This window comes from Nerophis ophidion, linkage group LG24 (assembly GCF_033978795.1).
Source record: "Nerophis ophidion isolate RoL-2023_Sa linkage group LG24, RoL_Noph_v1.0, whole genome shotgun sequence".
Classification (NCBI taxonomy): domain Eukaryota; kingdom Metazoa; phylum Chordata; class Actinopteri; order Syngnathiformes; family Syngnathidae; genus Nerophis; species Nerophis ophidion.
The window spans coordinates 14,314,698-14,340,735 of record NC_084634.1 but is presented as its reverse complement, the minus strand read 5'-3'; the positions used below and the strand labels follow the sequence as shown (position 1 = coordinate 14,340,735).

General features: G+C 40.4%; 1 long non-coding RNA gene across 3 annotated transcripts in view; it reads right to left on the bottom strand.

The window, feature by feature from the left end:
* The window catches only part of LOC133542218 (uncharacterized), a 114,787-nt gene that overhangs the window by 71,789 nt on the left and 16,960 nt on the right, over window positions 1–26,038 (bottom strand). For all 3 annotated transcript variants that reach the window (XR_009804094.1, XR_009804096.1, XR_009804095.1), the window contains exons 2-3: window positions 16,523–16,693; window positions 12,444–12,563 (exon numbers count right to left, since the gene is read on the bottom strand). This is a non-coding gene — a long non-coding RNA (uncharacterized LOC133542218). The remainder of the gene's footprint in view (window positions 1–12,443; window positions 12,564–16,522; window positions 16,694–26,038) is intronic.

The window sequence follows — 26,038 nt, the reverse complement described above, 5'->3', positions numbered from 1 at the left end:
AGCAGCAAAAAAGGACATTATGTTCAATGAAGAGTTTCCTAAAGCTGTCTCTGATAGTTGATATAATAATTAACTGCAATATAAAGCCTATACGAACACATATGCTGTTTAGGGATGAATAGTCTCTCCTATTGCTATTGTACTATTTTTTTCTGCTATAGTTACATTAATCATGGTCCCTGCTATCACATGTTGATAAAAACAGAACATTTACATAATAAAAATTAACTACAGGCTTCCCAAAAAAATTATTAAATTAAGCATGATGAGTTGAGCATATGTGAGCATGTGGCCTCACTTTAAACTCTTTTTTTCAAACGCTTACTTGCAGTAAGTCATTAATTTGACTTTGTAAGTCATTATTTTAATATCTCAGGTAACTAGGACTGTTTTTTTTTTTACTTTACAGAAAAAAAATCAAGATATATACGGTATATCGCCATTCAGCAAACCTTGTGGAAACACTTCGGAGCGGGCCCCTTCCTCTTCCAACATGATTGTGCACCAGTGCACAAAGCAAGGTCCATAAAGACATGGATGACAAAGTCTGGTGTGGATGAGCTTGACTAGCCTGCACAGAGTCCTGACCTGAACCCAATAGAACACTTTTGGGATGAATTAAAACGGAGACTGAGAGCCAGGCCTTCTCCACCAACATCAGTGTATGACCTCTCCAATGCACTTTTTGGAAGAATGGTCAAAAATTCCTACAAACACACTCCGCAACCTTGTTGAGAAAGCAAAGGAGTGACAAATCTGAGTGAAAGTCAACGTCCTCGTCGCCTCTTTGATTCCCACATCTGCGCCCCGCTCGTGTGGCGTAAAAAGGCCCAGCTGTCAGCGCGACAACACCGCCAGGGGATGGCGGAGTGAGACGGAGGGAGGGTTCGTCAGTGTCTCGCCCCTGTCGGCCTGGCCCCCTCGTCACCGCTCTCCCGTTTATAATCAAGGGCCTGCCTCGGCGGACTCGAGAGTTACTGTGGCAACCCAGGCGCGGAAAGCTGAAAGTGAAAGGTGAGGAGCGCGTGGTTCCGAGCCATCCGAGGACGCGGTGAGAAGCACTGAGTCATGAACACGAGAGGGAACACGGTGTGAACGTGTCAAAAATCTCTCCGCGTCACTTTTAAAACTTTTTTTTTTTTTTATGAGGTCGTTTGGAGGTCGCCCGGACGGGCCCGGACGGGGGGCTATTCATGAGCGTTCGTCGGCCGGACCGCACGAGAACAACAACAACAAAAAAAGCCGCGAACGCGTGTAGGTGGTTTGGAGTTCTTGTGTGTGCCCGTGCATGTGTTTCAACGTTTGGGTGCGCGTGGGCGTGTGGGCTGTCGGAGGAAGAAGAGTCAAAGAGAAAGAGAGCAGGGAAAGTGCGCAGCGAGTGTACTTGTGTGTTTTCTCGCCGCTGATCTCAGCGAATTCTCGCGCAGTCGGCGACGTGCATATTCATGAGGTCCTCTTGTCTTTGCTAAAAGCTTCGCCGAGGTCGATCCGAGGTTTCATCGCAACTTTCCTGCATCGGGGTGTCGCCGTGGCAAAAGCTGCATGTCGATATCGCTGTTTACGTACCCCAACGTGTTGGTGGGATTTCTCTGTCATTATCGCTTCTTTGCATTTGGAAATGTGCTCGCACGTGCAAAAGTGATGGCTGTTTATGAATAAGTAAACAGAATTTCCCGGCCAGGAGACGCTCCATTTGCCTCGGCCCTGCACCACTCGGGGCTGTTTTCTCCTCTCACATGGTCCCCCATAACACAACGCACACATCGATAGTGCATCAGGAAATTATTCACATCGCTTCACTTTCCCCTCATTTTGCTATGTTACGGCTTGGAATAAATTCATTTTTGTCCTCACACCCCATAATGACAATGTGACAGTTTTTTGGGAGATTTTTACAAATGCATTGAAAAATATTTATAAAAAAAATAACACTAAGAAATCACATACACAGTATTTTCCAGACTATAAAGTGCCCTGGTATATAAGCCACATCCACAAAATTTTAGAAGAAAAACATATTTCTCCATATATTAGCCAATAAGATAAAAATTTAAAAGTCCCAACTATCATCATCATCATCGGCGGTCACTCGAACGAGTAAGACGATCCTCCTGATAGGGTGTATCCCTTTATGGAGGATGCCTGTGCGTGACTTAGTTTAACGTGGGGAGACTGGTGCACAGACAGTCACCAGAAGATCTTTGACAGAATCGGGTCAGGGTCCAATGGCATGGAGTCCAAGACGGCTGGTGACCCTTTTCTGCTGCAGCCGTCCTCCGCCATCGCAGCCATTGTAGTAGTTCTTAAATCTACCGTCTTCCGCCTGCTCTGCCGTTGAAGTCTTCACTGTATCCCTGGTTAGGGGGCAGTCAGGTACAAGGCCTTTGCCAAGGGCCACCTGGGGTAACAGTAGGAAAGGGGTTAACCTCCTAGGGCCCCAAGACCCCATAGAGGAGCCTCCACTGCCGGATGCACTTTGACGTCATGCCCAAGACACACACACACAAACGCATTAGGTGTGGTGAAATTGTCCTCTGCATTTGACCCAGCACCATGATCACCCCCTGGGAGGTGAGGGGAGCAGTGAGCAGCAGCGGTGGTCGCGCTCGGTAATCATTTTGGTGATTCCACTCCCAATTCCAACCAGTACCAAGCAGGGAGGTAATAGGTCCTATTTTTGAACTCACGACCCTTCCAGTCTCATTGCGGACACTAACCACAAAGCCGCAGATATATATTTTGTGAAAGTAGTTATTTACACATAAACATTTTGTAAATGTTTATTTGTATACCTTAATTGTTTCAAAACGGTGCCTGTCACACTTCACTAACAAAACAGAAGTTATGGTCAGTCATCGTCTCGAAGCTAGCTCTCCAATCAGCTAAACAGACTCAATAAGTCCACTGTGATGTCTTGGTGGATTTACGAAACTGAAACAATACAAAAAGAATGGCATTGTAAAAGTAATAACACTAACACGGACACTCTTAATTGTGTTACTATGTTAGCTAATGGTAACGAATTCAGCTTGATTACGTTACGATAGCACGTACACATATGCATGAAAACACTCCCCCAGATCTCACACATGGGACAGTTTAGTAAGAAAGAATTGTTTTAGTTATATTGTAAAACTAACAAACCTTGCTTGAAGTCCATACAAGTAGAAACGGTATAAACAACTGGAAGACGGAATGGCACTTCTACTTCAGGTTCAAAGCTTTGAATAAACACAGTAGGAAACAATTGTAGGCATTCACCCAGCAGCACCTGCAGGGAGCAAAGTCATCCAAAAGATAGGGCCTTAGCACGAACAATAACACACCATTTAAAGGCCTACTGAAACCTACTACTACCCACCACACAGTCTAATAGTTTATACATCAATGATGAAATATTAACATTGCAACACATGCCAATACGGCCTTTTTAGTTTACTAAATTACAATTTTAAATTTCCCAGGAGTTTCGTCTTGAAAACGTCATGTAATGATGACGTGTACGCAAGACGTCACAGGTTTTTAGGAAATATGAGCGCTGCACACACACACAGCTAAAAGTCGTCTGCTTTAACGGCAAAATTACACAGTATTATGGGGATCTGTGTTGCTGAATCTTTTGCAATTTGTTCAATTAATATTGGAGAAGTCACAGTAGAAAGATGGAGTTGGGAAGCTTTAGCCTTTAGCCACACAAACACACAGTAATTCCTTGTTTAAAATTCCTGGAGGTGATACTTTCCTATGGATCAGAGCGCGGTCAAGCCAACATGGATCCCTACCAAATGTCAACCAGCAGGTTTTGGTGAGAAAATTGTGGTTGAAAAGTCCGTTCTTACCAGAGAAAAGCTGAGCTTGTGCCGTCCATAGCTGCCGTCGACTGCGCATCAAGACACCCGTGCAGACACCATTCCGACTATCAGGTACTATTTAACTCACTAAAACACTAGCAACACAATAGAAAGATAAGGGATTTCCCAGAATTATCCTAGTAAATGTCTCTAAAAACATCGGAATCCGGCCCAATGCAATTGCGTTGTTTTTTTTTTTTTACTTATTTTTTTATATATATTTTTTTTTTTTCTAGTCCGTCGCTATCAATATCCTCAAACACAAATCTTTAATCCTCGCTCAAATTAATGTGGAAATTGTCGTTTTCTCGGTCCGAATAGCACTTTTTGTTGGAGGCTCCCATTAAAAATAATGTGAATATGTGAGGAGCCCCCACACATGTGACGTCATCGTCTGCGACTTCCGGTAGAGGCAGGGCTTTTCTCTTAACACCAAAAGTTGCGAATTTTTTTGTGGATGTTCTCTACTAAATCCTTTCAGCAAAAATATGGCATTATTGCAAAATGATCAAGTATGACACAGAATGGACCTGCTATCCCTGTTTAAATAAGAAAATCTCCTTTCAGTAGGCCTTGGATGTGTTAAAACTATTTGCTTTGCGTAAAGTAGCTGTACTATTTTATAAATCGCATGGTTCAAAGCGTAGGAATCAAGTAGTGGCTTATAGTCCAGGATTTACGGTATTCAAAACGGTTTCCATGAAGCTCAAAAGTGAGATCAGGGGGAATCCTGTTTCAACCATTCATCCTTGAGATGTTCCTACAGATTAACTGGAGTCCACTTGTGGTAAATTCAGTTGGTTGGTCACAGACTAAGAATGAAGTCGAAGGAATTGTCTATTGACCTCCGAAACAGGATTGTCTTGAGGCACAAATCTGGGTAGGGGTACAAAAACATATTTGCTGTCTTGAAGGTCCCAGTGACCTCCATCTTCTGTAAATAGGACCTTTTGAACCACCAGGACTTCCTAGAGCTGGCCCGCTGTCTAAACTGAGCCACCGGAGTAGAAGGGCCCTAGTAGTGGAGGTGACCAAGACCTTGATGGTCTATCTGTCAGAGCTACAGCATTCCTCTGTGGGGAGAGGAGAACATTCCAGTGACAGCCATCTACCAACAGGCCTGTATGATAGTCGTAAAAATTTGCCAAAAGCACCTGAAAGACTCTCAGACCGTGAGAAACTAAATTCTCTGGTCTGACGAGACAAAAGTTGAACTCTCTGGCGTGAATGCCAGGCGTCATGTCTGGAGGAAACCAGGCACCGCTCATCCCCCGGGTCAATGCCATCCCTACAGTGAAAAACGGTGGTGGCAGCATCATGGTGTGGGGATGTTTCAGCGGCAGGAACATGGAATGCAGCAATGTTCAGCGACATCTCAAAGCGGGGTGTGCCAAGTTTTATTATCTTGAATAGTAAAGATGTCCGATAGTACCAGACTGCCGATATGATCGTCCGATAAATGTTTTAAAATGTAATATTGTACATTATTGGTATCAAAACGTAAAATCTATGACTAAAACGCCGCTTTACGGAGTGGTACATGGACATAGGGAGAAGTACAGATCGCCAATAAACCTTAAAGGGGAACATTATCACAATTTCAGAAGGGTTAAAACCAACAAAAAACAGTTCCCAGTTGCTTATTTTATTTTTCAAAGTTGTTTTCTAAATTTTACCCATCATGGAATATCCCGAAAAAAGGCTTTAAAGTGGCTGATTTTTGCTATCTGTAAATCCACCCGTCCATTTTCCTGTGACGTCACATAGTGACGCCGATACAAACAAACGATATAGCAACATTAGCTCGGGTTCAGACTCGGATTTCAGCAGCTTAAGCAATTCAACAGATTACGCATGTATTAAAACGGACGGTTGGAGTGTGGAGGCAGATAGCGAAAACAAAAGTGAAGAAGAAACTGAAGCTATTGAGCGAATAGCTATCGAAGCTATTCAGCGATCGCCTTCTAACCAACGATTGCATCTTTTGACCATTGGAGCAATTTAAATCCGCCGATTGGTAAGTGTTTGTTTGGCATTAAATGTGGGTGGAGGGAAAGGCTGGATGCAAATATAGCTACAAATATACATACAGCTACCCTAAATAGCATGTTAGCATCGATTAGCTGGCAGTCATGTCGTGACCAAATATGTCTGATTAGCACATTAGTCAATAACATCAACCAAACTCACCTTTGTGATTTCGTTGACTTTATCGTTGGAAATGCATCTGCTTTGAGTGTCGCAGGATATCCACACATCTCTGTCTTAGCATCGCTATCGTCGGTAAAATGTGCAGAACAAACGAGGGACTTTCGCATCTTTTGACGCTGGGGTAACTTGAATCTGTCGATTGGTATGTGTTTGTTTGGCATTAAATGTGGGTGGAGGGAAAGGCTGGATGCTAATATAGCTACAAATGAGGCATAACGATGCAATATGTACATACAGCTAGCCTAAATAGCATGTTAGCATTGATTAGCATGCCGTGCTAATCAATGCACACTCCACGTAAGTCAACTTGAATCCGTCCCTGATCGTGTTGTTACACCCTCCGAGAACACACCGACGAGGCATGTTGTCTCCAAAGTACGGAAAACAGTCGAAAAAACTGAAAATAACAGAGCTGATTTGACTTGTGTGTGTAATGTGTTTGAGAAAATGGCGGATTGCTTCCCATTGTAGCGTCACGGGTGAAATGTCATCGCTCCGACAGCGAACAATTGAAAGGCGTTTCAATCGCCAAATTCACCCTTTTAAAGTTCGAAAATCGGTTAAAAAAAACATATGGTCTTTTTTCTGCAACCTCAAGGTATATATTGACGCTTACATAGGTCTGGTGATAATGTTCCCCTTTAAAGGCACTGCCTTTGCGTGCTGACCCAATCACACAATTTCTACAGTTTTTCACACACACAAGTGAATGCAAGGCCTACTTGGTCAACAGCCATACAGGTCACACTGAAGGTGACCGTATAAACAACTTTAACACTGTTACAAATATGCGCCACACTGTGAACCCACACCTAACAAGAATGGCAAACACATTTCGAGAGAACATCCGCACCGTAACACAACATAAACACAACAGAACAAATACCCAGAACCCCTTGCAACACTAACTCTTCCGGGACACTACACTATACACCCCCCGCTACAACCTACACCTCCCCACCTAAACACCGCCCACCTCAACGTCTTCATGCTCTCTCAGGGAGAGCATTTCCCAAATTTCAAGCTGCTGTTTTGAGGCATGTTAAAAAAAATTTGCACTTTGTGACTTTAATATTAAATATGGCAGTGCTATGTTGGCATTTTTTTGCATAACTTCAGTTGATTTATTTTGGAAAACCTTGTTACATTGTTTAATGCATCCAGCGGGGCATCACAACAAAATTAGATATAATAATAGGTTAATTCAACGACTGTATATATCTGTATCGGTTGATATTGGAATCGGTTATTAAGAGTTCGACAATATCGGAATATCGGCAAAAAAAGCCATTACCGGACATCTCTATTAAATACATTTGCAAACATTTATAGAAACATCTTTTCACATTGTCATTCTGTAGAATTTTGGATTAAGGCTGTAACAGTTTTTCACACACACAAGTGAATGCAAGGCCTACTTGGTCAACAGCCATACAGGTCACACTGAAAGTGGCCGTATAAACAACTTTAACACTGTTACAAATATGTGCCACACTGTGAACCCACACCCAACAAGAATGACAAAAACATTTCGGGAGAACATCCGCACCGTAACACAACATAACAAAAACCCAGAACCCCTTGCAGCACAAACACTTCTGGGACACTACACTATACACCCCCCGCTACACCCTACACCCCCCCACCTCAACACCGCCCACCTCAACCTCTTCATGCTCTCTCAGAGATAGCATGTCCCAAATTCCAAGCTGCTGTTTTGAGGCATGTTAAAAAAAAAATGATGCACTTTGTGACATTAATAATAAATATGGCAGTGCCATGTCGGCATTGTTTTTTGCATAACTTCAGTTGATTTATTTTGGAAAACCTTGTTACATTGTTTAATGCATCCAGCGGGGCATCACAACAAAATTAGATATAATAATAGGTTAATTCCACGACTGTATTTATCTGTATCGGTTGATATTGGAATCGGTTATTAAGAGTTCGACAATATCGGAATATCTGCAAAAAAAGTCCTTACCGGACAAGTATTGAATACATTTGCAAACATTTCGAGAAACATCTTTTCACATTGTCATTCTGTAGAATTTTGGATTAAGCCTGTAACATAAAATGAGGGGAAAATGCACTGCACACACCTATTGCCCCTTTGGCTTGGCGGGCCTACTTTCACCTGCGGCGCTAACTGCATCTCCCGCTCTTATGTAAGCTCAAGAAGGAGGGCGTGCAGAGGAGCAGGCTGTCTTTATGTGCTGGCTTCATTGAGCCTCACTCATGCCCAGGGGCCCTTGTTCGACCCTCGCAAACGGCGCACTGGAACACGCATAAAGACACGAGCGAACCCCCTCAGAACAAAACCGCAGCCTCCTTCCCCGCTACCTGACCCATCCATCCACATGTTTCCAGCGCCAATGAATAGGCTTGATGCGCCCGCGCCTCTTTACAAGGAAACATTCCGTTCCCTTTATCTGCCAGTAAACTAATGCGGCGGGGCGGACGGAGGGGGGGGTGCTTTTATTGTGAAATGGATGCGTCCTAATGGGTCCGAGTGAGAAAGCGAGGGAGGAAACACATGAATGTTCAGGAGAGAAAGAGGCGGCACTAATGGAATGTAACATCATCCAATCATTTTCAAGTCCAAATCAGTCCAAAAGGCTTTTTATGGCGACAAATTTGCAGCCCTTGTGAGGCGATTAGAAGCGTACACGGTGTGATGTAACCCTGCCTTGTTACGGCTTGATAATAATAGGAGTGCACACTTCCGCCGAAGGTTGAGTGCCGGATTTTCCGCCGGGGTTATTAAGAGCACATCAGCTCTCATTAATGTTTCATGGAGAAGTGGCACTGGAACGCCGCAGCTGGTAAATACCTGCAATCAGCAGCGGGTTGGCTTACTTCGCGGCTCACGGGGAGCACTGCCGCATAGAATTTACATGTTCCCTCCAGGTGTCGGGTTTCTTTTTGCGGAGCATGCGGACCAGCAGGTTCACTGAGGCGGAGAGCTGCTGATCTACAGTTGGTGGCATATGGTTCTAGGGATGGCTTTCTACAGGTCACCGTTTTGAAACGAGAAAGTTTTTTTCATAGTTTGGCCGGGGGTGCGACTTATACTCAGGTGCTACTTATGTGTGAAATTATCAATATTATTTAGCTCATTCACGTAAGAGACTAGACGTATAAGATTTCATCGGATTTAGCAATTAGGAGTGACGGATTGTTTGGTAAATGTATAGCATGTACTATATGTTATAGTTATTTGAACCGTAATATGTTACTTTAACATACCAGGCACCTTCTCAGTTGGATATTTATGCGTCATACAACATACACTTATTCAGCCTGTTGTTCACTATTCTTTAATTATTTTAAATTGCCTTTCAAATGTCTATTCTTGGTGTTGGATTTTATCAAATGAATTTCCCCAAAAATGCGACTTATACTCCAGCGCGACATATATATGTTTTTTTCCTTCTTTATTATGCATTTTGGGCACGTGCGACTTTTACTCCGGAGCAACTTATGCTCCGAAAAATACAGTACCTTTGTTACAAATCAACGGATGGGTAGAGCAATATTGAATTTGGAGGTACAATAGTGTGGATGTGATTATTTACAGTAATGTTACAAGTACAGTAGGGGCAAAAAAGTATTTAGTCAGCCACCGATTGTGCAAGTTCTCCCACTTAAAATGATGACAGAGGTCTGTAATTTTCATTTTCAACTGTGAGAGACAGAATGTGAAAAAAAAATCCAGGAATTCACATTGTAGGAATGTTAAAGAATTTATTTGTAAATTATGGTGGAAAATAAGTATTTGGTCAACCATTCAAAGCTCTCACTGATGGAAGAAGGTTTTGGCTTAAAATTTTACGATACATGGCCCCATTCATTCTTTCCTTAACACGGATCAATCGTTCTGTCCCCTGAGCAGAAAAACAGCCCCAAAGCATGATGTTTCCACCCCCATGCTTCACAGTAGGTATGGTGTTCTTGGGATGCAACTCAGTATTCTTCTTCCTCCAAACACAACAAGTTGAGCTTATACCAAAATGGATACATGGATGATACAGCAGAGGATTGGGAGAATGTCATGTGGTCAGATGAAACCAAAATAGAACTTTTTGGTATAAACTCAACTCGTCGTGTTTGGAGGGCCACGCCCTCTCCAGCCCCCCCTTTATGTGTCCTCTGCATTCTTGTCATAACTTTGCATGTTTGCAGGGAAATCCTGTTAAAGTTAAAGTTAATGTTAAAGTACCAATGATTGTCACACACATAATAGATGTAGCGAAATTATTCTCTGCATTTGACCCATCACCCTTGATCACCCCCTGGGAGGTGAGGGGAGCAGTGGGCAGGAGCGGTGCCGCGCCCGGGAATCATTTATGGTGATTTAACCCCCAATTCCAACCCTTAATGCTGAGTGCCAAGCAGGGAGGTAATGGGTCCCATTTTTATAGTCTTTGGTATGACTCTGCTGGGATTTGAACTCACGACCGACCGATTTCAGGGTGGACACTCTAACCACTAGGCCACTGAGTTTGTTTTTGTCCTTCTTAACGGTCCTTATTGGTTTCATTACGGTACGACAGCGATGAAGTCACTTAAATAACCCTCTGTCCGCAACACTTAGAATGTGGGTTCATTAAAAAAAGCGCCGCAAGTGTCATATTCCGTCGTTCAATCAAATAACTCGACAGAGATGGATGGACATGTAGACAACGGAAAAGAGATCTCTGCCAAAAAAATAAAACTTGGTGTAGATTGACAAATATGAGATTACCGGATTTTTTCGGAGTATAAATCGCTCTGGAGTATAAATCGCACCTGCCTAAAATGCATAATAAAGAAGGAAAAATCCTATATAAGTCGCACTGGAGTATAATTCGCATTTTTGGGGGAAATGTATTTGATAAAACCCAACACCAAGAATAAACATTTGAAAGGCAATTTTAAATAAATAAAGAATAGTGAACCCACAGGCTGAATAAGTGTACGTTATATGGCACATAAATAACCAACTGAGAAGGTGCCTGGTATGTTAACGTAACATATTATGGTAAGAGTCATTCAAATAACTAATAACATATTAAAAAATGCTATAAGTTTACCAAACAATCTATCACTCCTAATCCTTAAATCCGATGAAATCTTATACGTCTTGTCTTTTACGTGAATGAGCTAAATAATATTATTTGATATTTTACGGTAATGTGTTAATAATTTCACACATAAGTCGCTCCCGAGTATAAGTCGCACCCCCCGGCCAGACTATGAAAACAACTGCGACTTATAGTCCGAAAATATGGTATATAAATAAAGAAGAACAGGCAGCAGCTCATATATTCTCATACTTTCTGTAACATCCTAGAAAAATGTCTCAAATATGATATTTGTATTTAAATGTTGGCAATATATCATTGTTTCTCACAAGGAAACCTTAAAATGTAGTACATCCATTAATTGCTATAAAATTTTATAAAATTGAGTAGATGAGTTATTATGATTCATTCAAAATGTCATTTTTCCCAATTTTCCCAAGAGAGTTGCCATATTGTGAGATGCAAATGTTGATGCTCCTCTTAGACACACATAATTAAAGTGTTTAGATGCTTTTTACTGATAAATTAAACAACATCAAACATTGTGTCGCAAATGGTCTCACGTTTCCTCAAAAATAATGTTAAAAAAAAAAATTTGTTCAGCTGTTTACCGACATATAATATTCATGTTTAAATAACTTTTACTGCAAATGAATATCGGCCCTAAATATCGATTATCAGCCTCCTTTACTACGAATTGGTATCAGCCCTGAAAAAACCATATAGGTCGCTGTAGAGACTCCTCCAGCCCCCCATCAAGGACTGTTTTCACTGCTGGACTCTAGAAAGAGGTTCCGCAGCCTCCGTAGCAGAACTTCCAGGTTCTGAAACAGTTTCTTCCCTCAGGTCATCAGACTCTTAAACCTTAATAATCCCCTCAATTCCCCCCAAAACGGATTAACTCGCGGACTATAAAGACAATACAACATACATCCATAAACGTGGATGCATATGCAAAAGTGCATTACAATTATCCCCACAGTAATCTATTTATTTATATCCGCATCTTATTGCTCTTTTATCCTGCACTACAACGAGCTAATGCAACAAAATGTGGTTCTTATCTGTATTGTACAGTTCAAATATGAATGACAATAAAAGGAAGTCTAAGTCTAGCTAGAAGCTGTTAAGGGCCAGAACATGCTCATTAAGTCTCAGCATTTCTTCTTTATATCAAAACACTGGAAAAACAGGAAGCTCTGTATGTTGTCAAAAGGGCACTGTTCTGTTTTTTTTGTACAGTACCATGCAAAAAGAGATGGGAATTCCTCAGAGGATAAATTATCCAAAAAAAAAGGCAAGGGAACTCGAGTACCTGTGTGTTTGATGTGATCCGTCAGCATCCTGTCAGCGTGGTCCGGCTAATTAGGACGGTGGACAAATGGATGGATGGGCTTCTCTTTCTTTGGCACGCCACTGGTACTGGTTGTCTGCACTGAACAAGGCGCACCAGAAAATACAGGTGAACATTCAAGTAATATATTAGACTGTCTCTTTAATGTCGGCCAAACGTGCCTGTTGCACATAAACCTGAGCCTGTAAGTCAGGTGAGTGTTGGTTAGCGACTTGATACATGACCACAACCGAAACATTGCAACACACACCTCCGTCCAGCTAACGATTCATCAGTGAATTAAGTAGAAAAACCATGCAAAAACACACAGTGTTTATGGAAACGAAATAAAATACTTTACATCGGTCAGTTTTTGCATTTGAACGTCTCCGTAAAAATAAGACTACGAAAGGCGGAATTACGTTCGCCTTCGCCTCTCGTCTTCCGCACAACTTGAAGGAGTTTTACGATTGAGAATAACGTTTTTTGGGTGAGGACTGAAAGTTAAAATACGGGAAAATTCACAACAAACTATTTAATACAGCAGGTAAGGTTGTATATTTGCCTCGTTCCTGTGAGAATCCTGCGTAAGTATTGAAACATTAACGACCGTGTGCTCAAACATCTACCAGGCAGCATCTGTGAGCAGATAATACTGTATCATATCTTTCTTTTTCGTACTTATCAGGTCGGTAGTGCATTTTTTACTCACGCTTTAAGTGAGGGATGAGGTAAAAACTGTGTTGTTGATGTAGAGAATGCATACATGTTTAAGAGATCTTTCTTTTTTCATAGTCATGTTTAAAGCAGCTAGTATTTTTTCCATTTGTACTCTTTCTATGTTTGTATCTTATGTCCACAAGTAAACTGTGTGCTTTGCCTTGAAGGGTTGGAATGTGGGAGTTGGAGTACTCCCTTTATATATTATCTGTATTAGAACAATGGGGCTGTATTCCTTTCTGGACAGGGTGGAGGCTGTTTTCGTATTGAAAATGTTGTCTCTTCCTGTTTGAATGTTACACCTTTTCGAAATGCCAGTATGACCGCATTGGTGTGGGCTGGTCTCCTAAAGCTTTAGTAAAACCTGATAATATTCCTATTCTGTCATGATGGTCCTTCTTACTCTGCATATATGTCATTTACAGAACTTGGGATTGACCAGTGACTTCAATTCCCTGGGAGGGAAGGCTGGTCCAACGCAACATTTACTGAAAAAAATCCATTACCACCACAACTTTCTAAGGCAGGAGTGTCTAAACTATGGCCCGCGGTGTGTCTTGAGTCTAATTTTAATTACTTGAGTTTAGGCGCTGCCATCTTGCCGCCATCTAGTAGTTGTCGTTAGTATTTATGGTCAATGACCACAAGTTTAGTTTTTCTTTGAAGTGCACTGAGAAAATGTAAAAATGTACATGACCCAATCCTAACAACTTTGCCCACTCAAGTTGCAAAAAAACTATAACCAACGCAGAAAGTCAACACGTGGGTCACAAGTAACACACCTCCTGGTCACCGAGCTTCGTGAACATTATAGAACGTGTCCATCCAAGAAAAAGCATGATGGGTAAAATGCAAAACATTCTCCAAACTTCCCCATGCGTGGTGCATTTTAGATGCTTGATATTTCTGGCTGATTTCAACACGTTATGGAGTTTGTCACAGAAATAAACAAGGTAGGAATCGAACTTTCACATAATCTTAATATGCAATGTTTTATTGTTTATACTTGCATTGTAGTCACAATCTGATGGTGCGGGGGGGGGGGGGGGGGGGGGTGCTAAAGTTGAAGTAAATCAACTAATGTGTTGCTGTTCAGTCTGTTATAGCTTGCAAACTCAATGTCATTGATAATTTTTTTCTGATAATATTGTGCATCGATTTCATATTACACCGACAGAGACACTTTAAAGGTGTGTTATTGTTTGTGCTATGGCGCCATCTTTTGGACGAGTTCGCTCATCGCAGGTGCTGCGGGTTGAAAATGTACTTACTGTTTTGTGCTATAAACGGAAGTATAACTGTCCATAGTTTTTCTACACGTATGGATTCTTCATTCGTCACTCCAAGCAACGCTTGTAAGTTTTACAATTTAACTAAAACTATTCTTACTTACTAAACCTTGTCATGTGTGATGTCTGTAAGAATGTTTCTATGTGCAATCATGATGTAATCAAGCTGGCGTTGTTAGCATTAGGTTATATGCTACAACGTTCACGAATGTCTGTGTTAGTATTCACTTACAATGGCATTCTTACTGTATTGTTTCAGTTTCACAAATTCCTCAGTAAATTCACCAAAACGTCAAACATTATTGAGTCTGTTTAGCTGATTGGAGAGCTAACTTGCCATGACTATGACTTCTGTTTTGTATGATCAGCCGTTTTACTGCCTTGTTACAGACACCATTTGGAAACAAATAAACTATGTAAATAAACATTTACAAAATATTTGTGTGTATATAACTAATTTCATAACGTATATATCTGCGGCTTATAGTCCGGTTTGATTAATTGAAACTTTTATTAATAGATTGCACTGTACAGTACATATTCCGTACAATTGACCACTAAATGGTAACACCTGAATAAGTTTTCCAACTTGTTTAAGTCGGGGTCCACGTTAATCAATTCATGGTACAAATATATACTATCAGCATAATACAGTCATCACACAAGTTAATCATCAGAGTATATACATTGAATTATTTAGATTATTTACATTCCGGGGAGTGGGATGTGGAGTGGGTTGGGGCGGGGAGGTTAGGTTTGGTTGCTATCAGCACTTCAGTCATCATCAATTATATCATCTGAGAGATGGACATTGTAACAGTGTAGGTCTGACTTCGTAGGGTATGTACAGCGAGCGGTGCGACTAATACATGGAAAAGTATTTATTTCTTCTAATATTTAGTGGGAGCGGCTTATATCCCGGTGCGCTCTTTAGTCCGGAAAATACGGTATATTTATACAATAATACAAATTATATAGTAACTTACATGACAATGCACATCCTCATATGGTAGTTTATAGCACAGTGGATGATACTAATACAACAATTGCGCAGGAAACGTAACACAAATACGAAATAATTTGGATCCTTCTTTTAAACAATGTTGTCAACTGCCACTAAAGACATTCACAGCACTTTTGTCATTCCAGGTGTTATTGGAACATTGTGTGATCTTCCGATGTCTTATTGCAGACTGTGGACTGCAAAAAACATCCCTGCTGTGATGATGTTTTAAATGTCATCAAAGCCGCCATCGGACTTTTTTTTGGTGCTGCTTCGTCTGGCAGCTTCTATCAGGAGAATACTAATGGCGGCAACTTTCTAATGAAAGATAAACACAGTGAGGAGAACATGTTGTATCATCCGCCATGGGTCAAAAATAGATTGAAAACATCAGAACATTTTATTTGTGGTATTTTCCGGACTATAGAGCGCACCGGGATATAAGCTGCACCCACTATATTTATAAAAAAAAAAAAAAGTAAAAAAAAAAAAGTTTACATATATTAGCCACATCCTCACCTATGGTCATGAGCTTTGGGTCATGACCGAAAGGATAAGATCACGGGTACAAGCGGCCGAAATGAGTTTCCTCCGCCGTGTGGCGGGGCTCTCCCTTAGAGATAGGGTGAGAAGCTCTGCCATCCGGGAGGAACTCAAAGTAAAGCCGCTGCTCCTTCACATCGAGAGGAGCCAGATGAGGTGGTTCGGGCATCTGGTCAGGATGCCTCCCGAACGCCTCCCTAGGGAGGTGTTTAGGGCACGTCCAACCGGTAGGAGGCCACGGGGAAGACCCAGGACACGTTGGGAAGACTATGTCTCCCGGCTGGCCTGGGAACGCCTCGGGATCCCCCGGGAAGAGCTAGACGAAGTGGCTGGGGAGAGGGAAGTCTGGGTTTCCCTGCTTAGGCTGTTGCCCCCGCGACCCGACCTCGGATAAGCGGAAGATGATGGATGGATGGATATTAGCCACACATGACTATGCCACAGACATATCTATTGTGAAACGAGTCATTTAAACAGACATTTTTTGTAAATTTTTAATTACATACCTTCATTGTTTCCAAACGGTGTCTGTAACATGGCAGTAAAACGGCTGGTCAAACAAAACAGCAGTCATCACCATGGACCCACTCGCTGCAGAAGCTAGCTCTCCAATCAGCTAAACAGACTCGATAGCTCCATGGTGACGCTTTGGTGAATTTACTGAGGAATTTGTGAACCTGAAACAATACAAAAAGAATGCCATTAAAATTTATTAATACTAACACAGACACTTGTAAAAGTATTAGCATATTAGCTAATGCCAGCGACGCTAGTGTCATTACATTACGATTGAAAGTACAAATATGCATGGAAACCCTCCTACAGACATCACACATAGGACGGTTTATCCATCCATCCATCCATCATCTTCCGCTTATCCGAGGTCGGGTCGCGGGGGCAACAGCCTAAGCAGGGAAACCCAGACTTCCCTCTCCCCAGCAACTTCGTCTAGCTCTTCCCGGGGGATCCCGAGGCGTTCCCAGGCCAGCCGGGAGACATAGTCTTCCCAACGTGTCCTGGGTCTTCCCCGTGGCCTCCTACCGGTTGGACGTGCCCTAAACACCTCCCTAGGGAGGCGTTCGGGTGGCATCCTGACCAGATGCCCGAACCACCTCATCTGGCTCCTCTCGATGTGGAGGAGCAGCGGCTTTACTTTGAGTTCCTCCCGGATGGCAGAGCTTCTCACCCTATCTCTAAGGGAGAGCCCCGCCACACGGCGGAGGAAACTCATTTCGGCCGCTTGTACCCGTGATCTTATCCTTTCGGTCATGACCCAAAGCTCATGACCATAGGTGAGGATGGGAACGTAGATCGACCGGTAAATTGAGAGCTTTGCTTTAGGACGGTTTAGTAAGTAAGAATTGTTTGAGTTATATTGTAAAACTTAAAAGCGTTGCTTGCACAGATGAATGAAGAATCCATACAAGTAGACCCGCTATGGACGGCATTTGTAATTCCCGTTTTAAGCTCTAGTCCAAACAGAAGGACACTGCAGCCCCTGCAGTGAACAAACTTGTCCAAAAGATGGCGCCATAGCATAAACAACAACGCCCAAATTAAGTGTCGTGGCTTGTTTTTTTTAACTAATTGAATTATGCCCGTCAGCGGGAATAAATCCATAAATTACCACAATGTTTTATAAACCGCAGGGTTTAAAGCGGAGGAAAAAAGTAATCTGGAATTTACGGTTGACAGACAGATATCACCGTTCAACAGCTTCCTAAATTCTTTAGGGAAAGTGATTCCCAAACTGTGGTACACGTACCACGAGTGGTACACAGTAGCGCTGGGCGATATACTCGATATATCGCGGGTTTGTCTCTGTGCGATATAGAAAATTAATATATCGTGATATTCGAGTATACGTTCTCCCTACATGCGTTTACCACTCATTCTTTTCTCTCCTACTCACAGAGACTTAAAACAAGCGCACCTTCTTACATACGTCACATACGTATACGCCCTCGCCCAGCAGAGAGGTAGCAGCAATTGGTAACATTAGCTGTAATGCTAGCGGAGTGGTGCGAGTGGTAATACGAGAGAAAGAAGGTGCGAATCTGGTAACAAATCAAGAAAAAATGAATTCCTAAAAAAACAGCACGGGGTGCATTGTCTGGCGGTGGTATGACTTCAAGCGGGAAGATGTTGAACGATTATGCGGCAAAAGCGTTGCTACAAAAAGTAGCACCACTGCTAATGTAGCATCATTTGAAAAGTCACCCGCTAAAGCAGGGGTCCGCAACCTTTACTACTCAAAGAGCCATTTTGACCCGTTTCACAAAGTAAAGAAAACAATGGAAGCCACAAAACTCTTTTGAAATTTATAATGAAATAGCATTGCATACAGAGGGTTTTTTTCTGTGCTTTGTGCTATGTATAAACCAGGGGTCTCAGACACACGGCCCGCAAATTAATATGAAATTTTAATGTTAGTGCAGCCCGCGAGTTTTGTATGAATGCACTTTGACACCATCACACTTGACAACCCTCCCAATTCTTCCGGGGGACTACCGAATTTCAGAGTGACTATTCTCTCGAATATCAGCTTATTCTCTCCCAGACAATAATAATAAGGACGTGTTATCATGGCACTACTAATAGCACCCTCTATAACCTGTGCAATCAGCTTGCCAGCCCAGTCAGCGTTAGGGTTAGGATTCTGGGTATTTGTTCTGTTGTGTTTATGTTGTGTTACGGTTAGGATGTTCTCCCGAAATGTGTTTGTCATTCTTGTTTGGTATGGGTTCACAGTGTTCACGATTAGCAAGAGTGTTAAAGTTGTTTATATCACAACCCTCAGTGTGACCTGTACGGCTGTTGAACAAGTATGCCTTGCAGTCACTGACGTATATTAACAAAGACCACATACTACATGTGACCGGCTGGCACGCATGTAGCACTGGGTAAAAGCAGGCGCGATGACATGGTTGATAAGTCGGCACGCAGATAGAACGATGTAAGAGCGGGCTCGACGACATGATTAAGAGGACATTAAAGGCGTTGCTATCACGGCACGCCCTCTATATTGTTGTCAGGGTGAAAATGGGAGAAGGCTTATCCTGGGAGAGGCACTGAAATCTGGAAGCCTCCCGGAAAAATCGGGGTTGTCGGCAAGTATGCAGCTGAGCCCCATCAGAGTGATCAAAGAGCCGCACGCGGCTCCGGAGCTGCGGGTTGCCGACCCCTGCGCTAGAGAATAAGGAGTGCTTGAAACTCCGCATGTCAACATTTCCGTTCAGTGCCACACCAACAAAATGTCGAAGGAACTATTTCCAGATCAACACCGTTTAAAAAAAAGTAGTCAACAACAGGAGATAACGTCCGCAGTAACCTACCACATAGCTAAGGACATAAACCAATTGATTTCCTGTCATGCAGCTCATTGTTATTTGACATTTATTGAAATACCTTGTGTGACATCATGCTTAAAAGTGCACTTTATTTGTTGTAAACTATTGTAGTGGCGTTCTGTACAAAAAGTGCACTGTATAATTTAGTGTTGTTTTGATATGTCATCTAAGCGACATCATGCACAAAAGTGCACTCATAGCTTGTTTTAAAATGTCTCTGACAATCTTGCACTTTCTGTTTTGGAAATGACATGAATGTTTGTGCCACTGCTTAATAACTGTTTAATAAATACAATATAGGTCAATTGACTTTGATTGTGATTTCCCTCTCTGCATGAAAGTTTAAAACGAGCATATATTAATGCAGTATGAGCAAGAATGTTTTAATGTAGACACATAGAATCATCATACTGCTGTGATTATATGCATCAAGTGTTAATTCAAGGCTCAGGCAAAATATTGAGATATATATGGTGTATTAATAAAAGGACATATCCCCCAGCCTTAGTTAAATCAGAATTTTACGGTAGACAAACAGATATCATGGTTCAACGGCTTCCTCAATTCTTTAGGGAAAGTGATTCTCAAACTGTGGTAAACGTACCACGAGTGGTACACATGCAGGCTCCAAAGAATCACTTGTTTAATTTTCCTACATTTAAACACAGTGTTACTGTTCAAACTAGTTTTTAATGTTACAGCGGCCGAAAATATTAAATATACTTGCTAAATAAAACCTCTGCCTTGTTTTGAATGAATATTTAAGCCTACTACGCTACTGAATTTTAATGGTGGTCGTTACGGTGGCACTTGGAGAACCAAGTTTTTTTAGAGCTGGCGCTTGGTGAAAAAAGTTTGACAACTACTGCGCAGGCTGGTTTGGTTTCACTTCATTTGAGCGCCTGTAGAGGGCGCTAATCTAACACACGGCCGAAAAAAAATATGAATATCTTTTCCCCTCATCCTTGCGGCATTTGAACGTGAAAAACAAACCAAATTGTGTTCCGCATAAGAAAAAAGGATAAGCAGCGGTGGAGGGACGACAATGAATTCAAATTATCTATCAAGAGGACACCGTGACAGTACAATTGCAGCTGTGAATGAAGATGAGTTCATTTAGAAAATAAAGTTAGACGGAGCACATTTACACAATTCAACATGTCTGAGAACTTATTTAATCTTACCCCCAGCCCATTTTTTCAACCTCCTTTGTGATCGTTAAATCGTGATAATGCATGTTGATGACAAATTCTGGCAAATTTGACAGCGACAAGCGCACAAACCTGCTCTCTACGCATCCCTGCTCGCGGTTAATGTCCCTCCACAGTGAAAGTGCAAAGCCCCTTCTAAGTCAGTAATCATTGCCTCTGTGTGGGCAAAAACAGTTTCTTGCAAGTAAGGTTATCACTGAAGAACGAGGAGTACCTTAATATGCTGGATTACACATTGTAGGAGGATATGCTAAATTAGAGCTTTTGGATTTTAGCAAAGAAACTGTGACTTCCTCAATATATCTCAAAATGGCTGGGGAATCTCTGTGATATTGCAACTATTTTTGATCATATCTATTTATCTGCAAACTTTAGAAGTCTTTTGGTGTCAATAATCAGATATATATTATAATAGCTTCTATGTAGAGGCAACTTGTTTTTCCACTCTGCTGCTACTTTAATAAGAACTCTGGCCAGCAGGGTACTAGTCATGGCACAAAACAATACAACCAACACAAAATGTCAACACACATATCCAACTTTGTGGATGTTATAGAAAAAAAAAAACGTCCAATTACTTTAATTACGCCTATTTAAATCCATACAAAACATGATGGGAAAATGCCAAAATCTCTTCACACTTATCCATGTTTGGTGCATTTTAGCTGCTTGATATTTCTGATAGATTACAAAACTTTAAGTAGTTTTTTACAGAAATGAACCAGGTAGGAATCAAATTTTCACATACTTTTAATATCCATCTATCTATCCATTTTCTACTGCTTATTCCCTTCGGGGTTGTGTGTATGTATGTGTGTGTGTGTGTGGGGCTGTAGCCTATCTCAGGTACAATGGGCGGAAGGCGGCGTACACCCTGGACAAGTCGCTACCTCGTCTCAGGGCCAACACAGATAATAATAAATAATCATTATATATAATAAATATTATATATATATATATATATATATATATATATATATATATATATATATATATATATACGTTGTGCAATTCAGAGTCGATTCTCATTATTAAAAAATATTTATATATATATTTTTTTTAATCAATCCAACAAACCACTACACAGTAATACCATAATGCAATCCAATTCCAAAACCAAACCTGAACCAGCAACACTCAGAACTGCAATAAACAGAGCAATTGAGAGGAGACACAAACACGACACAGAACAAACCAAAAGTAGTGAAACAAAGAGGAATATTATCAACAACAGTATCAATATTAGTTATAATTTCAGCATAGCAGTGATTAAAAACCCCTCACTGACATCATTAGACATTTGTAAAAATTAAAAAAAACAATAGTGTCACAGTGGCTTAAACTTGCATCGCCTCTCATAAGATTGACAATACACTGTGTCCAATATTTTCACAAAGATAAAATAGGTCATATTTTTGGTTCGTTTAATAGTTAAGACAAATTTAGATTATTGCAATCAGTTGATAAAACATTGTCCTTTACAATTATAAAAGCTTTTTTATTTTTAAATCTACTACTCTGCTAGCATGTCAGCAGACTGGGGTAGATCCTGCTGAAATCCTATGTATTGAAGGAATACAGAATCGTTTTGAATATGAAAAATATCGTATTTGAATCGAGAATCAAATCGAAAAAATTTATATATTATCGAATCGTGACCCCAAGAATCGATATTGAATCGAATCGTGGGACACCAAAAGATTCGCAGCCCTGATATATATATATATATATATATATATATATATATAGTCCCTTCTGGGGTCGCGGGGTATGCTGGAGCCTCTCAGCTGCGCATAAACATATACATACATACACATATATATATATACATACATACACATATATGTATATGTATGTGTGTATATATATATATATATATATACACACACACACACACATATATATATACATATATACACATATATACAGTATATACACATACATACATATATACACACAAACAAAAATACATACATACATACACACACAGACACACACGTATATACACATTTATGTATCTTATGTAAGCTACATGAAAGGTAAATAAAAGGTGAAAAAAGAAATGTAGAAGGTAAAACAAGGTAAAAGACCACCAAAGGAGGTAAATAGAAGGTAAATCCAATGTAAAATAAGTTCAATTGATGGTAAATAAAAGGTAAAAAAATAATGCAGATGGTAAAACAAGGTAGGAAAAAAATTGACAAGGTAAATAAAGGGTAAAAATTTAATGTAGAAGGTAAAACAAGATAAAAGATGATTAAAGAAGGTAAGTAAAAGATCAAATAAGTTAAATAAAAGGCAAAATAGGATAAATAATATGCAAAAGAAGGTAAGCAAAGGTAAAAAAAATAAATATAGAAGGTAACTGATGGTCAACGAAGTTAAATAGAAGGTAAACATGGAATTTAAAAGGTAAAACAAGGTAAAATACGGTAAATATAAGGTAAATAAAATATTTAATAAATTAAATAGAAGGCAAAAAAAGGTAAAGAAAAATATAAAAGAATGTAAGTAAAATCAGGGAAATAAAGGCAAAGAGAAGTTAAACAATGTTAAAGATGGTTAAATAAGGTAAATAAAGGTTATGGGAAGTACATTATCCCTAAAATAACGCACTCAGGCTATAAAGTGTGTTTTATCCGATGACTTGATGAATCAAACAAACCAATGGGTAGATCATTAAAATAATGGATCGCCTGTACGGTGACAAGACAAAGTGAAGAATGCTGATGCGCTGTCTTGTACGCTTTTAAAAGCTTTACATAACCTGGAATAAACTCTCACTTATTTGCTCAGACAGGATAAATGTCATCCGTCTGAGGGGAGCATTATTGCAATATATTATTTGCACAAGAATATTCCTTCCACATGAGTCACCTTATTGGCTATTTTGCTACAGTAGATTTAACTTTAGTGAGAGTTAAGTTGACAAATATGATAAATAATTGGAATGTGCATATTTTCATGAAACATATGTGATCACCTTTGACGATTCCCCGGCTGACCAGTGGCGAGCAGCTAAATATGTGTCTCTAGACACAGTGTGGAGCCGCTCCACTGAGCTAATAATAATCACCTCCATTACAGGAAATAAAAAGCATTTCTTAGTCTTTATCTTAAGTATTGTTAGTATTATCATTTGTCACTGGAAGACGAAGCTAAACATTTTACACACAGAGTGCATGTTAATAGCTAAGAGGAAATAATTCCTTGGAAACAGGAGGACTTTGAGGGTAGAAAAACAAAGTATTTAAAAGAATAGTATATAGTAGGTTTTACTTTGGTTTCATTGTTAAATACTATTGATATTATTTTGATCAAACAATTGTACATAATAACAGACAATAGTATACATCTTGTGTTGATATTTTTACACTGTCAATAGCATCCACCATAAATACATTGGAAAATATGTGTGATGGTTATCAGTATCGGCCTTTGGATGATCGGTATCGACATCGGCAGGACAAAACCCTGATCGGAACATCCTTGTAAAAAGGGATGTAACGGTATGCATTTATTTGATTTTTTTTAATTATCATTAATTATCAAATACTAACACACAAAAATAAATGTACATAAAATAGTTCGTTGTGGGAGCAATGACCTTTCACCCGTGACGTGACATCGTGAAGCGACCCGCCATTTTATCAAACACATTACACACATCAAGTCAAATCAGCTCTTTATTTTCCGTTTTTTCAACTGTTTTCCGTACCTTGGAGACATCATACCTCGTCGGTGTGTTGTCGGAGGGTGTAACAATGTTGTAACAGAGACGGATTCAAGTTGCAACTGTGGTCAAAAGATGCGAAAGTCCCTCGTTTGTTCTGCACACTGTACCGATGACAGCTATGCTACGACAGAGATGGCACAGAAATGGCAAGAATTTGATATCCTGCGACACTCAAAGCAGATGCATTTCCAACGATAAAGTCAATGAAATCACAAAGGTGAGTTTTGTTGATGTTATTGACTTATGTGGAGTGTGCTAATCAGCCATATTTGGTAACGGCATGACTGCAAGCTAATCGATGCTAACATGCTATTTAGGCTAGCTGTATGTACATATTGCATCATTATGCCTCATTTGTAGCTATATTTGCATCCAGCCTTTCCCTCCACCCACATTTAATGCCAAACAAACACATACCAATCGTTGGTTAGAAGGCGATCGCCGAATTCGTCCGCGCTTCCTCCCATGCCGCTGTCTGTCGTGATATGGCTCAAAAGCTTCTGTTTCTTCTTTAATTTAGTTTTCGGTACTTGCCTCCACACTCCAACCATCCGTTTCAATACATGCGTAATCTGTTGAATCGCTTACGGCGCTGGAATCCGAGTCTGAATCCGAGCTAATATCGCTATACCTTTCTGTGCTATCCGCCATGTTTGTTTCTGTGTGGTCACGCTGTGACGTCACAGGATAATGGACGGGTGGATATAACGACGGTTAAATCAGGCACTTTAAAGCCATTTTTCGGGATATTGTCTGATGGGTAAAATTTAGAGAAAAACTTCGAAAAATAAAATAAGCCACTGGGAACTGATTTTTATTGGTTTTAACCCTTTAGAAATTGTGATAATGTTCCCATTTAAATATTATCGGACATCCGTACTTTGTTTTCTTTACTACAGTGTTTTTTAGATGAAATATTATGCATACATTCAGGTAAATAGTGTTACAGTTCCAGTATTACTGTAAATTCCGGACTATAAGCCACTACTTTTTTCCTACGCTTTGAACCCTGCAGCTTATTCATGGATGTTTCTTTGTTGATTGCCATAATGTACGTTTGTAATACATTTCATAAAACACATGCAAATACCCTAAAATGTGCGGTGGCGCCATTTTTTGGATGAGTTTGCTCTGAATGCCTACAGTGTTCCCTGCTGTTTAAAGCTTTGAAATGGAAGTAGACGTGCCCGTCGGTCTTCTAATTGCGTTTCTAGTCGTATGTAGTCAGGGTTTCCCACACAGTCACTTATTTGTGGCGGCCCGCTACAAAAGAATTACAGCCGCAAATTTAAATAAAAAATAAAAAAATAAAATTAAAAAATATATGTATATATATATATATATTTTTTTTTTCGGCTTTTGACACACTCGACCGCTCATAAAAGCAATGGGACTCTGTCTGTGAATGGAGCTTGTAGTTACATATTATATAAATATGTAAATATTATATAAATATGTATATAAATATGTACATAAAGTGTTGTAATTATATTCCAACTCCGCGTTCTTCTTGGTCATCGCCGCCGCTGCCTCCCACCCCCCCCTGCCACCCAACCACACCACCACAAATAGATGCCTGACCTGTGGGAAAAACTGGTAGTTTTCATTCATCACTCAAAGCAACATTTGTAAGTATTACAATATAAATAAAACAATTCTTACTTACCAAACCGTGTCGTGTGTGTTGTCTGTAGGAGTGGTTTTGTGAATATATGTACGTGCCAT